We start from the raw sequence: 16981 nt of genomic DNA, 5'->3' as shown, positions 1-16981 counted from the left end.
AACTGGATCCAGGGGAAGGATAGAGAAGAGGCAGAGAGGACCAAAGCAGAGATGAACCACCCCTAGGTTTCTGACCTGACTTGAGGTGGGTAGCATTTGCATGTCCAGAGGCCCTTCTCCTGGGATAAGAAGAAGGAAAGGCATGATAGCCCTGGAATGGGCAAGGCTGTTGGCCTGTGGTACAGCACAGCTGCAGAGGGCAGGAAGACAGTGTCCGTCTTGAGCAGACTGGCTGCATTACACAGCAGAGACCTCTCTGGTGATGTATAGTAGTTCTATCACAGAGCCAACCCTGTATCATCACTGGAGTGCAAGGTCACTTTAATTAAGAGCTCGCTGAGGCATGCTGGGCCATGCATGCAGGATTTCACAGCCTCAAACAGGGACAAGGAGATATGCAGCAGATCTCTGACAAGGTTGTGTCTACCCCAAAGGGATTTGGGGCCCGGATTTCAATAGGCAGACTTGCCAGAAATCTTCTATCTAATTGTGATGACTCTCTGGCTGCAAAGTCTCTGGCCTGGGACACCCATCACCTGCAGATCCTGCCTATGGAGCTAGAAATGTACGGTTTAGGGAAAGACATAAGAACATTTCCCTAAAGTGGTGGTGCCAGGATGCTTTTAAGGTTAGATATTTTCTGGTGGAAACAATACCAACAGTGTCTTTAAAATCCACGTTAATGGTGGTTGAGAGCTCACCATAGGCCAGTTCACTCAGCATGACCCAGGGATCGTTTCCTCACAGCCTCCTAACGTCCTCTTGAGCTGGCATCTTCAAAGTTCAGTGTGTTTGTTGGATGGTTCATATTTTAGAGTCCGCATATTAAAGGTGTGAATTTACTCATGGTAGCTCAGAGGCCATCCTCACTTGGTTTTCATCTTTACTGTAGCCTACACTGTGTTTCTGTCCCAGGATTCCTCTAACAATATTGACACAATTTTTGGGACAGACTTTCCTGTGCCTCTGGACAGCACCATCCCTATCAAAGGCACAGAGCCTTTCCATGTCTCTTAATGGTTCAAGCCCACTGTCAGGTCCCAAGAGGCCTTGCTCACCACCCCACCTTCAACTCCTCCAGGCTTGACTGCGCTTCTCCCTCAGGTAGTCTGCACATCACACCTGCTTGACTGCCACCCTCCCTCTGACTTGGTCCCTTGTGCTCACACAATGAAATCAGTTCCCCTTCAGTGTGGGGATACAATTCAGCCTACATGTACTCAACGGCTTCCATATGAAAGTAATTTTGATGTGTTTCCCTGATAAGATTTTAAAGAGTTTTTTTCTTATTAAAAAGAGAGCTGGCAGCAGAGCCACACCATGTTGGAACAGGCAGAGGGAGCCAATAGAATGCCCCTGAACTCTGATGTCTGGTTCCATCTTTGTATCTTGATAACCTCAATATCATTTCCCATTTACATTTGTTAACTCATTGCTCTGTTTCATGACATGGTGCCCTCATTACATGTTTAATTTTGAAAATATTCAAACATACTCAACAGTAGAGAAAAGTACAACAACCTCTGAGTGCCTATCACCCAAGGTCAGTGATATTATGCCTTAACTGCTTCATTCATTCTTTTCTTGTTTTTCTTCCTCTCTCCCACCCTTCCTTCTTTCTTTTTTTTAATTTGTTTGTTTGTTTGTTTTACTTTTGGGATGAAGCTCTTTGCCTCAAATCCCAGACATCAAGTCAGCTCACTCCTACAAAGGTGGAAACTCTGAAAAATAAGGACTTTTTATAAACATGATTCTTATCGACCAGACAAACCAACAATCCTTTGTATCATCTAATAATCATTTCATAGTAAGATTTCTGCAATTGCCCCAAATATTTCTTTGCTTGTAATGTATCTAAACTAGATTCATACATTGCATTTTCTCATGTCCCTTAATTCTTTCTCTCCCTCCTTAATGAGTAGAAAGTATATAAATCATAAGCTTAGAACTATTTTCCACAGGGATGAGAGTTAACAATTCTGAAACCACCATATGCATATATACTGGAACTGGCCAATTATTTATATGTATGGCGGGAGTTGGGAGCCAGAATTCTCACTGTTGGAGTAGATGGTTTCAGATAAGAAAAGACAGTAAACTAGAGGTCCTTTGTGGTAATGGATTAGAGCTTGAGACATCAATATGGACTCATGTTTAGCTTAATATACACACAGATAGTGACATATATATTTATGAATCTTGGTATATATACAGGTTAATATAAACACTTAAATTTACTTTGTCTCTCAACTGAGACAGTTAGAAGCAAAGACTCTGGTAGCAATGAGCACACCAATTGCCTACATCGAGGTTTCTAATACCATTCTGCAATAAAAGGAAGCAGAATCCACAGGGAGGTGGTTTGTTCTATGACTGCAGTAGGGAATATGCAAGATGGGTTTGCAGCATCTTGTAATGGGAGAATATAAGGACGTGCTGAAAAAAATACGATAGAGGTAGATTAAAGGGATATAAGAGCCAACTTAAAGAACTTACAGTGACTTACCAGGCAAGAAAAAGCTAAACGAGTTCATCAGCTCCAAACCATTATTACAGGAAATATTAGGGAGACTTCTTTAAGAGGTAGATAAAAAAGATCAGAAATATAAATATTAAAATGGCAATAACTACATATCTGTCAACAGTTGCTCTAAATGTAAACGGATTAAATGTTCCAACCAAAAGACAGGGTGGCTGAATGGATAAGAAAACAAAACCCTTACATATGCCTACAAAAGACTTACTTCAGATCGAAAGACACACAGACTGAAAATAAAGGGTTGGAAAAAGATAATTCATGAAAAAGGAAACAAACAAACAAACAGAAAGCTGGGGTAGCAATACTTATACCAGACAAAATAGACTTTAAAACAAAGGCTGTAACAAGAAACAAAGAAGAACCCAATAATCCTACTTCTGGGTATTTATCCAAACAAACCCAAAATACTACTTAAAAGAGACATGTAAATTTACATGTTAATTGCAGTAAAATTTACAATAGCTGAGATATGGAAGCAACCTGGATGTCCATCCATCAATGATGAATGGATAAAGAAAAGGTGATAAATATACACAACGGAATATTACTCATCCATAAAAGAAGAATGAGGAATGACGTTAGAAGTGTGGTAGTGTTAGGGATCCCATTGATCTCTCCCTTTGAAATGACAACAAATCGAACAGCTACAATCCAAAAGAAAACACCCAGCTAACACACAAACACCTCCGAGGGATCTGTGCACCAGAGCATCTGAAAAGGTGAGTGAGTTGGGTGAGCAAGGGAGGAGGAAATGTAGAGGAGCAGGGACCAGTGCTGGAGACCTGTGCCTCAGACTCAGCCTGGAGCTCCCTGTGGTACTCGGGGAGAAGGGAGAAATAAGGTTGTGGCATGTATTCTCTGTAGCTCCAAGCATTCCTGCCTGAGCAATCAGCATATTCTACAGCGGCAGAACCCAGGGATCAGGGCAGAGACCAGGGCAGAGATGACATACAGAGTTACAACAGCTGTATTCTAGTGGCCAACAGTGCCCAGCAGAAGATTAGCCCACAGAGCCTGGCCAAATCCCCCAACCTCCCCAGAGCTCACTTCTCTACACCCTCCCAGAGCTAGCAGTGGGCCCTGGGGGAAACTACAGCAGTGAATGTTGGGCTGCAGAGCAGGAAGTCTACCACAGTTGAGGAGACACACAGAGCATCTGGTCCTGGTGGCTGGGGTGGAGATACAGAGGCCAGGTGGCTACGGCCTGGTGGTCAGTGTTATTGGAAGGAAAACAACCACAGGCACACCAGTGGAGTCTCTCACCCCACCCCAACCCCACCCACCCAGGCTGATCAAGGCAGAGGTACTGGGACACCTCAGGTAGCACCGACAGTCCATCTGGCTGATGGGACAGCACTGGTACTTCAGGGGCCCTTCAGATGCTTAGAACTCCATTGCCCATCACATTCCTCATGGGGGTGGATCCCTGGGATTGAAGAGGCCTAGTCACAGAGGAGACACATACCTCCCTGGGGAATAAAGGGCTTTTTAAAAATTATTTTATTTTATTATTAGTTTCAAGTATATAGTACATTGGTTAGACATTTATATAGTTTATAAAACAATGGCTCTCCACCTAGCCATTACATTAATGATAACTACATTCCCTATGCCATGTTCCCCATCCCCATGATCAGCTATCAACTACTAATTAATGATATCTGGTAACCACTAGCCTATAGTCCATGTCCATGAGTCTCGGTTTGTTTGTCCTGCCCCTTTGTTGCTTTTAGGTTTCTATCCCACATATAAGTGATATCATGTGATTTTCAATTTTTTGTGTCTGGCTTATTTTGCTTAGCATGATTATTTCAAGATCCATCCATGTTGTTGCAAATGGCCGTATTTCATCTCTTCTTATAGCTGAGTAACATTCCATTACTCAGCTATATATGTACCATGGCTTCTTTAGCCAGTCATCGATCGTAAGACATTTCAGTTGCTTCCATGTCCTGGCCACTGTAAATAATGCTACTATGAATATCGGTGTGCAAATATCTGTTTGGATATGAGTTTTCAAGACTTTGGGGTAAATACCCAGTAGAGGGATTGCTGGATCATATTGTAGATCAATTCTTAGTTTTTTGAAGGAGTTCCATACTGTTTTCCATAGTGGCTGTACCAATTTGTAGTCCCACCAGCAATATACAAGGGTCCCTTTTTCTCCACATCCTCTCCAGTACTTGGTATTACCTGTCCTGTTGATGATAGCTATTCTAACAGGTGTGAGATAGTATCTCGTTATGGTTTTGATTTGCATTTCCCTAATAGCTAGCAATCTTTTTGTATATTTGTTGGCCATTTGCACGTCCTCTAGGGAGAAGTGTCTGTCAGGTCCTCTGCTCATTTTTTGATTGGATCATTTGCTTTGTTTTGTTGTTGTTATTGAGTCGTATGAGTTCTTTGTATATTTTGGATATTAGGCCCTTATCAGAGGTGTTGCTTGCAAATATATTTTCCCATTCGGATTGTTGTCTCTTTACCTTGTCGATGGTTTCTTTTACTCTAGTAATGAAGTGTCAGAAAAGGAAGTGGAAAAATCAATTCCTTTTATAATTGCAACAAAAAGAATAAAATACCTGGGAACAAACCTAACGAAGCATGGGGAAGGACCTATACACTGAAAACTATAAGTCATTATGAAAAGAAATTGAAGAAGACATAAAGAAGTGGAAAGATATTCCGTGTTCATGGATTGGAAGAAGCAATATAGTTAAAATGATCACATTACCAAAAGCAATATACAGATTTAATGGAATCTCCATCAAAATCTCAATGGCATTTTTTAAAGAAATAGAACAAAAAATCCCTTCAGATTTGTATGGAAATTAAAAAGACCTCAAATAATCAAAGCAATCCTGAGGAAAAGGAACGAGGCTGGAAGTATCACATTGCTAGACTTCAAATTATACTACAAGGTGACAATAATCAAAACGGCATGGTATTGGCAGAAATAGAGACACGCAGACCAACGGAACAGAACTGAGAGTCCAGAAATAAAGCCCCATGTATATGAGCAAATAATTTTCCACAAAGGAGCCAACAAACATACAATAGAGAACAGAACGCCTCTTCAATAGATGATACTGGGAAAACTGGAAAGCCACATGCAAAAGAATGAAACTGGACTGCTATCTGTTACCAAGGACAAAAATTATCTCAAAATGGACCAGAGACCTACATATAAGTCCTGAAACAGTAAATTGCATAAAAGAAAACATTGGTACTGAACTCATAGACCTTGGATTTTGAGAGAATTTTATGAATTTGACCTCAAAGGCAAGGGAAGTAAAAGCAAAAATAGATGGGACTATATCAAACTAAGATGCTTCTGCATAGCAAAAGAAACCATCAACAAAACAAAGAGGCAACCAACTAAATAGAAGATATTTGCAAAAAAAAAAAACCCTCCAATAAGGGGCATATATCAAAAATATACAAAGAACTCATACAAATCAACAACAACAACAAAACAAATAATCCAACAAAAAAAAATGGGCAGAGAACTTTTACAGACACTTCTCCCAAGAAGACAGACAAATGGTCAAGAGACATATGAAAAGATGCTTGACTTCACTAGCTATTAGATAATCCAAATCAAAATCACAATGAGATATCATTTCACACTTGTTACAACAGCTGTCATTACCAGGACAAGGAACATGTGTTGGAGAGGTCATGGGGTAAAAGGAACCCTCACACACTGCTGGTGGGAATGTTAACTGGTATAGCCAGTATGGAAAACAGTATTGGGATTATTCAAAAAATTAAGAATAGAATTATCATAAGACCCAGTAATCCCTCTTCTGGGTATCTACCCAACAAATTTAAAAATATTTATTCATAAATATATATGCACCCCAATGTTCATTGCAGCATTATTCATGGTGACCAAGACATGGAAACAATCGAAATGCCCTTCAATAGATGATTGGATAAAGATGTGCTACATATATACAATGGAATGTTATTCAACCATAGGAAAAGATGAAATACTGCTTTTTGCAACAACATGGATGGATCTTGAGATAATCATGCTGAGCAAATTAAGTCAGACAGAAAAAGTTTAGAACAATATGATTTCACTCATATGTGAGATATAAAACTGAAAGCAACAAATGAACAAAACAAACAAACACAGACTCATGGACATGGACATCACTTCAGTAGTTATCAGAGAAAAAAGGGGGAGGGGGAGAGGTAGATAAGGGTAAAGGTGGTCAAATAGATGATGTCAGAAGGAAATTTAACTCTAGGTGGTGAACTCACAATGCAATATACATATGACGTATTGTCGAACTATACACTTGAAACCTTTACAATTTTATTAAACAATGTCACCCCATTAAATTTAATTTAAAAAAGAAAACAAAAGAATGAAATCTTCACATCTGCAACAATACAGATGGGCCCAGACGGTATTGTGTTGAGTGAAGTAAGGCAGAGAAAGACAAATGCTGTATGATTTCACTTACATTTGGAATAGAAAGAACAGAATAAACAAACAAACACAATAGAAACAAACTCATAGCTACATAGAACATTTTGATGCCTGTCATATGTGAGTGGGGTTGGGGGATGGGTGAAAAAGAGGAAGGGATTAATAAGGACAAATTGGCCATTAAAAAATAATCATGTTGATGTAAAGGATAGCATGCAGAATACAGTCAATAATATTGTAATGACTATGTATGGTGTCAGATAGGCACCAGATTTATTGGGGTGATCACTTTGTACATTATACAAATGTCGTATAAATCACCATGTTGTACACCGAAACTAATATAATACTGTATGCTAACTTAAACTGACATTTCCTGAAAAATTTTAAAAAAAGAATTTCCAGTGACCAAAGATAGAACAAATTATTCCAAAAACAAAACAAAACAAAAAAAGCAGGATTGGATTGCCATCCATAACAAACAATAAATATCCATGAGGTCATACTAAGATAAATCAATGGCTGAATAATTTCATAAATGTAGGAGAACAGACAAATATTCCATGGAGTGGGACTCTAAATCATTTATATAGATACCCGCCCCCCAAGGAGGTGGAGAACAATAATCACTCCTTAAATATGAGTTATGGTAGTGTCTTCCTTCTAGAAAGTACAATATGGCAAGGGGGAGCCAACAGTAACTTTATAGAGGAGAAACCTGAGAAACACTACCTTAGTCAAATGATCAAGGTCAACATCAACAGTGATGAATCATGATGATAATAAGTACTCCTAAAACGATGTGATGAAAATGGAACTTCATCTTTCTGGTCTTCTTCCTACCCCAAAACCACTGTTCTAGTCTAACTATGGGGAAAAACCTCAGACCAATTCCAGATAAGGGCCATTCAACAAAATAAATAACCAGTACTTCTCAGGACTGTCAAAGTCATTAAAAACAAGGAAAGCATGAAAAACTGCCACAGCCAAGAGAAGCCTAAGCACACACGATGACTAAAATAACGTGATATCATAGATGGGATTCTGGAACAATGAAAGACTTCTGGTTTGTAAGATATGACAAATGCATCACATTAATGTATGATGAAAATGAAAGGGGGGACTAGCTGTTGGGCCTATGGGAGCTCTCTGAACAGTTTTTGCCAACTTTTTTCAAATTGAAGACAACCCTCAAATAAAAAGTTTGTTTGTCTGTTTGTTTTGAAAGGCACTGTAAAGAGAAAGAGAGAAAGCCACAGAGAGGGAGAAAATATTTTAAAGCCTATATCTGATAAAGGACTCATGTCCCAAATGAATAAAGAACTTTTAACATTAGAAAAAAAAGAAACAAGCCAGTAAAAAATATGTAACTGAATTAAATATACTCCACCAAAGAAGATAGATCACCAAAAAAGCATACAAAAGATGCTCAGCATCATTTTTCATCAGAAAAATGCAAATGTCAACTGAAAAAAGAGTTAACTATAAACCTATAAGAATGACTAAAGTCTCCAAATCTGAAAATACCAAATTTTGGAGAGGATGTTGAATGTTCCTTCAATGCTAGTAGGAAAAAAAATGGTACAGTCACTTTAGAAGAGTTTGGCAGTTTCTTATAAATATAAACATAGACTTACTTTTAGACTAAGTGAATTTGGGCTCTATAAAACACACCAAAATCAGTTTTATCTAAGTGAATTTTGGGTCTATAAAACACAGCAAAATTGTACATGAATATTTAGAGCTGTTTTATTCATAATCATCAACCAAAACTTCCTTCAAGAGATGAATCTATAATAACTAAACACTGGTACAACCACAAACCGAAACTTGTATTCAAAGCTCAAGTCACCCTCAGGAAAAGGCGGTGTCGAAATTTAGTTCTGTCAAACAGTCAAGGAGTACTCATCATCAACTTGTGACAACTTCTCCAAAGCACACAAAAAGATAGGCAGTTGTTCAACTCATCCTCCCAGGATTCTTTGCTTTATTCAAGATCCAGATGAGGGATTCCCATGAAAAGAACTCTTTAAACAAGTTTGTTCACATAGTAGAAAATGTTATATATATGTTACATATTCTTATATATATTATTACATATATATGGCATATTCAACACAACAGTGAATTAAATGAACAACCGGCCTATAACCAAGAAATAAAAAATAGGATTTAACGTTAGGGAAAAAAATTGATTATAATTCCCTATATTCACGGTAGTGTAGAAAAAATATTTGAATATGTCAATGAGTACAGAGAGAGCCTCAGAAAAAAATTCAATATGAGGATAAAAACTTTTAGCAAACTAAGCCTAAATGGAACTTCCATTTCCTGAAATTGACAGCAGCCTACTATATACGAAATGTTAGAAGCATTCCCATTAATGGCAGGAACAAGTCAGAGATGAAGGCTGTCTCCTCTTCTACTCAAATAAACCAGAACACCAAGTCAGAGCTGTGGCTGTCAAAGTAAATAAGAGGGATGAATATGGAAAAGAAACAAATAGTATCTGTCAATATGATCAGCTATCTAGAAAATGTAAAGGAATAGACACATGGATTATTCAAATGCATAAGAGCCTGCAGGAAAAGAGTATATGGAATATCACTAGAGTCAAACCAAGAACCTCGCCACACAAAAGCAAACACCAATTGGAACATGTAATACAAAAGATCCTATTCATCACAACGATAAAATCCGAAGTTTACTAAGAAGCAGCTTAATAAAAATATTCAAGATCTTTATGAAGGAATCTAAGGAAGTTTACTGATAGATTCAGATAAAGAAAAGTCCCAAATAAATGGAGCAGTTACCATATTCATCCATGGGAAATCAAATATTGTAAATATGTTAATTCTACTTAAATTGTTTACAGATTTAGTGCCTTATTGGCAGTTGCCAAAATGACAATTTAAGCTTGGGCTGCTGTCTTCTGCTTCTTACACATACCTGGAAAAATATAAAAGAAACTGGGTGTTTTAGGAGGTGGTTCAACAAAAAAAAAATCTAAACAAGGAAAATAAGAACAGCCTGGGGTTGGGGGCACAGGGAAACAAGTAGGTGGAGGGGCAGTAGGCCGAACGATGCAGAACACAGCATGGGTAGGAGGGAAGATTTTAAACTCTTGTCACTACTTCATTGCACAAATCTGAGACACTCAGACTGCACATGCCAGTGGCCCTGGGGCAATACCTGGACAGCGGAAATGTTTGGGGGATTGAGGTATTTGACTCCAGTGCTTGTGCTGATAACTTCCATGGTGGGTGAGGGCTGACCTTTCAAAATTATTATTTTAATAAAATATAAAGAATAGACTAGAAGTAGAATAGAGAGAATCAGAGCGAATCATGCAAAGTAAGAGTAATTATTCTTTCATCAAATAACATAGTATATTAAGTATAAACATATGTGACATAAACAGGCATGCATACATATGCGTTTAGGTACATTGTATGTATATATGGGTGTATAAGAACGTCTACTCTATATTTAGTGTGTATATATATATATATATATATATATATAATGTACACACACTAGGTAGAGGTGTAAAATGTATCGCTAGGAATCAAAAAGTGAAATATCTGCACTCAAAAAGCAAAGGTAGTTAACAGCAAACCGGCAGGACCTCCCGAATTCCCTGCTGCTGCTCAGCGTCGACAGTAAAAAGAAAACCTTTAGAACACACAGTTTCCAAAGTCTCAGTCAGACTGGTGAAGAGAAACTATGAGAAGGGAGGTTTCTCCTCTGACCCTCCCCCACAGTCACGGGTGCTGCAGCTGCCCCTGTGGCATCTGTCCTGTGATTGCAGCTTTCTGGTCCTTGGTTGAAAGGACTCATGGAGTGAGTGAGGACTGAGGGATCCACCAGCCTCAGAATGGGGGGCTTCGCAGATTCCATCCCCAAGCGCTTCTGTTAGCTCTGAGGACCCACTCTTACCTCCTAATGGCACTCGAGGAATTAGAGCCTTGTCTGAGGGGAATACACTCAGGACGGCAGAGGGTGGTGGATTAGCTGTATCAAGGTGGGGAAAAGAGGAAAGATTTCGTCCCCGGGGTCAGAATATCGCTCTGCCACAGCTAAAAGCTCAGGGGAACCCAGAAATGCTGCCAGGATGTGACGTCCACTGACTTCTGCTTCAGAAGTCTGAGAGAGGTGAGCACTGCATTTGGGAGGCCGACATCAAGTCCACAGGGGAAAGGAGCCGAGGCCAACAGAGATTCAAGGTACAACCCTGAGGGAGGACTGAGGACCTTCACAGAATCCAGGTTTCCCCCTCCGTCAGCCCTGATAGTCCCTGGGGCTGGGCTGTCTGGCGGAGAACTACCCACCCCCACACAACTCCCACCTCCTGAGAGACTCCGGGAGTCAAGGACAAGGGCTGAGGGGAAACAACACATGTTGACAGGGGGCAGGTCCCAGACTTTGCCTGGCGTCAAGGAGAGGATCAGAGGGAGGGGTGAGGGACACCACTGAATCCACCTCAGACCCTGCCGGCAGCCCTGGGACTCCCGGGACTTGGTAGCCTGATGTGATGTCCATAAACGTTTGTAGGGTGTCTCAGGGCAGTGAGGGCCTTGGTCTCAGGCGCCCAGTCTCAGGTCAACAGAGGGAGGTTTCGTGGAACTGCCAGGTTTCAAGGTGAGGAATCTGAGAGAGGACAGAGTGACCACGGATCCTCGAACAGTCCGTCCTGTGGTGCCCAGAATGCAGGATGACCATGCATGGCATTTCTTGCCTTCCGCATCCTCCAGGTCTGAGACACCCTGGGAGCTCGGTGTAAGGAGCAGAGCATCTGGTCAGTAGAAGCAGGGATCAGGATCAGTCCAGAGTCAACGTGAGGACTGCGAGGAAAAATGAGGGACCCTAGACCTCAGAACAGTCAATCCTGGCCAGCCTCACGGTTGGGAGGCAGGGTGGGGACGACCACACACAGCGTTTCCGGATTTCCACATCCAGCTCTGAGAGACCGCGGGGCTTTGGTTTAAGGCGCAGGGCCTCAGGCGGCAAAGGGCAGTGTCCCAGGTCTAGCTGGAATGAAAGTGAGGACACAGAGGAGAGACCGAGGGCACCAAGGACCCCACGATCCAGGAGCCGCTGCACGCCCGCCCCTGCTTTCAGCCATGGGAGGCCCGGTGGCGGATGGTTATGTGCAGCGGGGCCTCACTTTCGCTTCCGGGTCTGAGACTCTGGGGACTTGGTAAAAAGTTAGGGCCTCGGGTCCCCAGAGGGCAGATTAGCGGTAGTGCCGGGGGTCTAGGTGAGGAAGCTGACGCAGACTGAGGCACCCTCGACCCCAGAACAAAGTTAATTCCGGCAGGTCTCACAGTGGGATGACCACGAGTGGCATTCCCTGAGTTCTGCATCTGCGTCCGAGAGGCTTTGCGGCCTCGCTGTAAGGACCAGGCAGGCCTTGGGTCCAGAGAGGGAAAGCCTGAGGAAAAGCCTGAGGAGATCCGGGACTCTGAAACAGCGGGGTCTCCACAGAAACCTGTTCGGCTTTTAGCCTTGTGAGGCCCCATGGCAGGTGACCGTAAGAGTAGAGAACCAGATAGTGCTGTCAGCCCTGGGACTTCTGGGGGCAGATGACCATATGCGGCAGAAGAGAAGTCCCTGGTGCTGCTGGGCGTCCAGGTAGGATGCAAATGGAGGATCAAAGGACCCTGAACCTCACAAGAGAAAGGATCCCACATAAACTGGCCCCTGCTAGAGCCATGGGGGACCCCGTGGCCAGAGGACCACAGTGGTTGTTGCTGGGCTTTGGTATTGGGTTCTGAGAGAGACCAAGGTTTTGGGAAAAGGAGCAAAGCCTCAGGTTGGCAAATCGGAGGGCCCAGGTCCAGACAGGAATAGACGTGAGGACCCTGAAGAATATTAAAGAGACTCTGACACCAAAGGTAGGAGGGGTCAGGCTCCAGGTAAGCAGAAGAAGTGGGTCCAGGTTCTGCGAGGACCTGAGGTGAGGATGTGAAGTCGGACGGTGGAGGCCCCCAGCATACATCAAAGGGTCCCACAGTGCTCTGTCCCTGTCATCTGCGCAGAGAAGCCTCAGGGAGGGGCTGTGGCTTTGGGTTGTTTCTAGACCTCTGTCTGAGGGGTGTCTAATGTGGGCAGGGCATTGGCCTGATGGAGCTGGAAGCAAGCAACAAATGGGAGGGGTCCCGGGCCCAGCCAGTAACCACAGTGTGGGCCTCAAGACAGGCCTGAGAGCCTCTCACACCCAGGCAACAACGGACCAGTGGACTCAGGCCCTGCTGGTACTGGTCGGATTCTTGGGGCACAGTAGCAAAGGTGGTGTGTCTTGAAATCCACCTCGCAGATCTCAGGGAATGGAGGGCCTTGGTCTGAGGGGTGCAGGTCATTCAGCAGCGGGTGGAGTCCAAGGCCTTAGAGGCTTCAAGGTGAGTACATTGAGATAAGACTGTGGGTTGCACACTAGGCAGAAACGCTCCCCGCAATATATACCAGAAAACCCCTGCAGTCAGCTCTGGGAGGCCTGGCAGCAAGTCTGAAGGAGATTCCTCCCGCACTTCCTCATTGTGTGGGGGTCTAAGCGACATGGTGCCTTGGCCTCCCCTCTGCATCCTCAGGGCAGCAGAAGGGAATGGGCCCAGACCCTCCGAGTGTAACAGGGATAGCTTGGGGTGAACTGAGATTACCATGACCCAGGACCAAAGGGACCCACTGAAACTCACTCTGTGCTGCTGGCAGGCCTGGGAGACCCAATGTGGGTGTGCGGAGATGGTTTCCCCTCATGTTCCCAGGTTCTTCAGGAAGGTGAGGGCTTTGATCAGAAGGGATGCGTTTAAGTCATGAAAAGAGAAGTTGAGGTTTCACCAGTTTTGGAAGGGTCTGAACATTTACTTGGGGAGAACTGCAGCTACGTGATCTCTGTGAAAGATTGAGACAGAGAGCATTTGGAAATCCCATCATCCTGAGAGGTCCCAGGCAGGAGTATCTGCATGTGATATGTTCTTTCTTCTGCCACATGCTTCTTGTGAGGGGTTCTCATTAAGGATGAAATAGGTCAGCAGGGTGTTGGCCCAGGCCTATCCAGGAATAAAAACAAGTCTCTGGATGACAGACTTAGGAGAAGTCGTACCCGAGGAAAGATGGGCCAGCATGCTGTTGTTTCTGGGTGACACTGGGACCGTGGATTGGAGAGCAGTTGTGGCTTCATCTCATTTTGTCTCAGAGCTCTCAGGAAAGTGAGGACCTGGGTCTCCAAGGACAATGTCAGCCCATCCCCAGAAGCCACATCTGGTCCACAGAGAGAGGATGCCCAGATCCTGCTCAGAATCAAGGTGATCACTCTGAGGAACATGTGAGTTCACCCCAGAAAACAGAGGGTCCCCACGAAGTCTGCCTTGCTCTGACCATCAACCCTGGAAACCCTGGGCAGTGCTTTCAATCCAAGCCCTTCATTAGTCCTAGATTGGTGGTCTTAGAGAGTGGAGGGCCCTGGTCTTGGGCCTGGACTCAGGTCAGTGTGGGTGGGATCCTAGGCCCTGGAAAGAATCAAGGTGAGGAATGAGGGAAGCTAGAACACTTGGGAGCCCAGGCCTGGCCTCCCTGCTCTGTCAGCTGTGGGGAAATGGAACAGTGCGTGGATTGGCTCTACTCACTTTCTCTTCCAGTGTTAATGGAGAGGAGGCTTTGTTCCAAGTAGATTTGGCTCAGTAAAGGGAGGGTATTGTCTAGGCGCTGCAGGGGATCAAGGTGAGAAATGATTGGAACCCCATCCCAGGGTACATGGATCCAAACCTGTGGTGACCCTTCATGATCCATAGGAGGCTCTGGGCTGGTAGGGTCAGATGTGAGGCCACCCACTTCCATCTGTTCAGTCTTAGGAGTGTGTGGTCCTGTTCTCTGCGTTTTGCCTCAGGCCCGTAGTGTGTTTCTTGATGTTGAAGTCCTGACAGAGCAAAGGTGAGCAGCATGAGTGGGCCAGGAGGGGACCATTCATCAGAACAGAAGGGACTTCACACAGTCCCCCTCCCTCTGATTAGCATTGGGAGACCAGAGCTGCACTTGCCATCAGCATGCTGAGGTGCCCTTTCGATTCCCCTTTCCTCAAGGATACAGGGAACCCTTGAACCCAGAGGTGAAGCCCTTGGTCTGACTTCCTAGTCCTCAGGTCACAGAGCAGAGGTGTGCCAGGCAGTGCCAGGAATTAAGGTGAGGGGCCGTGACTGATGTGTATCCAGGATTTCCCCGACCCCCATAAGAGGGGACCCCATAGCACACTATACCCCCCTACCTTGTCAGCTCCAGAACCTTTGGTTGTGCCTTTTGAATGCTGAGCAGTCATCTTACTTCCTCCTTCAGGTCTTTAGAAGACAGGATGCCCAGGAGGAGTAACCTCTGTGAGGCCTGAGAGCACTCCTAGAGAGGAGACTTGTGAGTCACCTTTATCAGAGCTGCCTAAGGTGTGTTTCTCAGCTGATGCTGCTCACACTCCCACTCCCCCAGGCCTATGGGCCCCTGTAATCCACCTCTGCCCATACTTTTTTGCAGCCTAACACCAGTCGCCATGCCTTTCAGTCAAATGGGTGAGCTCTTCGAGCTTGGAGAAGACTATCAGGACCCAAGAGAGAACCAGGGCCTGCTGGTGGGGCACTTCTTTGAATTTGATGACGAAGGAACCCTGTCCCTCTCCTCCTCCATATTGTCCACAACTCCTGTCCTGTTCTATCACAGCCAGGAGGAGGTATCTGATGTTGTGGCATCAAGTTATCCCCAGAACCCTCACTCTGCTGGTTCCTCCCCTGCTGCCATGGGAGTTATTCTATGGAGAAAAACTGAAGATGAGGGCTCCCGAAGCCAAGATGAGGAAGGGCCAAGCTCGTTGGAGGTCCCCGAAGCTTCCAAATCCTTGCTGAAACGTGCCCTGTGTATGAAGGTAGCCAAGCTGGTAGTTTTCCTACTCCTGAAGTAACATGCAAGAAAGCCAACTACAAAGGCTGAAATCCTGAGTAGCATTGACAAAGAGTGTCAGGACCACTTCCCTGAAATCTTCAGCTGAGCCTCTCAGTGCATGCAGCTGGTCTTTGGCATTGATGTGAAAGAAGTGGATACCAGCAACCACTTTTATGTCCTGGTCCCCAGTCTGAGCCTTACCTATGATGGGATGGTAAGCGATGGGCCCAGCATGCCTAAAACCGGCCTCCTGGTCATGCTCCTGTGTGTGATCCTCGTGGAGGTTGGCTGCATCCCTGAGGAAAAAGTCAGGGCAGTCTTGAATGACATGGAAGTGTATGATGGGAGGGAGCATTTCATTTATGGGGATCCCAGAGAGCTCATCACAAATCTTTGGGTGCAGGAACGGTATGTGAAGTACCAGCAGGTTCTCAACAGTGATCCTGCTTGCTATGAGTTCCTGTGAGGTCCCAGAGCCCATGGTGAAACCATCAAGTCCGAAGTCCTTAAGTTTTTGCTCAGGATGCATTCTAGGCATGCCAGTTCCTTTGCATCCTTATCCAAAGGGGCTGAGAGAGATGCAGAAGAGAAGTCCTGAGCCACATCTGCTGACAGGCATTTTTCAGGCCCAAGTCCAGCATCATCTCCTGCTGGGCATGAAGTGAGGCCAATTCTTCACTCTCCATTTGGGGAGAGCCGTTGGCAATCTAGCTAGTGAGGGCTGGGCCAATTGTGGGAACAAGTGTGTAGTAGCACCTTTGGCTCCCATGATGATTTAGAAATTTATCTTTGTTGCTAGTTTGTGATCCAGAACTAGATAATGTGGCATTGGAACAGGATATCCTTGGAAGTGTGAACAAGTTAGCAGTTGAATTCCTGTAGTCAAGAAAAAGAGAAATAAAAATAAAATATTGTTAATTCTGGTTTCTTATCCCTACTTTTCAGTCATTCTATGAAATATATATGAATACTTAATTTGATTGGTTCATTCAAGAAAGTGGGAGACATTCAATGGGAGTAAAGAAGACCCCTGCTCAGTGGTTCATTTATTCCCCTGACATTCACTGAGCTTCTGTCATCTG

The 16981-nt window shown here is 44.0% G+C and overlaps 1 pseudogene; it reads left to right on the top strand.

The window, feature by feature from the left end:
* Positions 1-15756: 15756 nt before the first annotated feature.
* LOC107508060 lies at positions 15757-16497 on the top strand (annotated as a pseudogene).
* Positions 16498-16981: the final 484 nt, after the last annotated feature.

The sequence above is a fragment of the Rousettus aegyptiacus genome, unplaced genomic scaffold, assembly GCF_014176215.1.
Source record: "Rousettus aegyptiacus isolate mRouAeg1 unplaced genomic scaffold, mRouAeg1.p scaffold_m13_p_24, whole genome shotgun sequence".
Lineage (NCBI taxonomy): Eukaryota > Metazoa > Chordata > Mammalia > Chiroptera > Pteropodidae > Rousettus > Rousettus aegyptiacus.
Note: the sequence above shows the minus strand (reverse complement) of the source record. Positions and strands in the feature narration are given on the sequence as shown.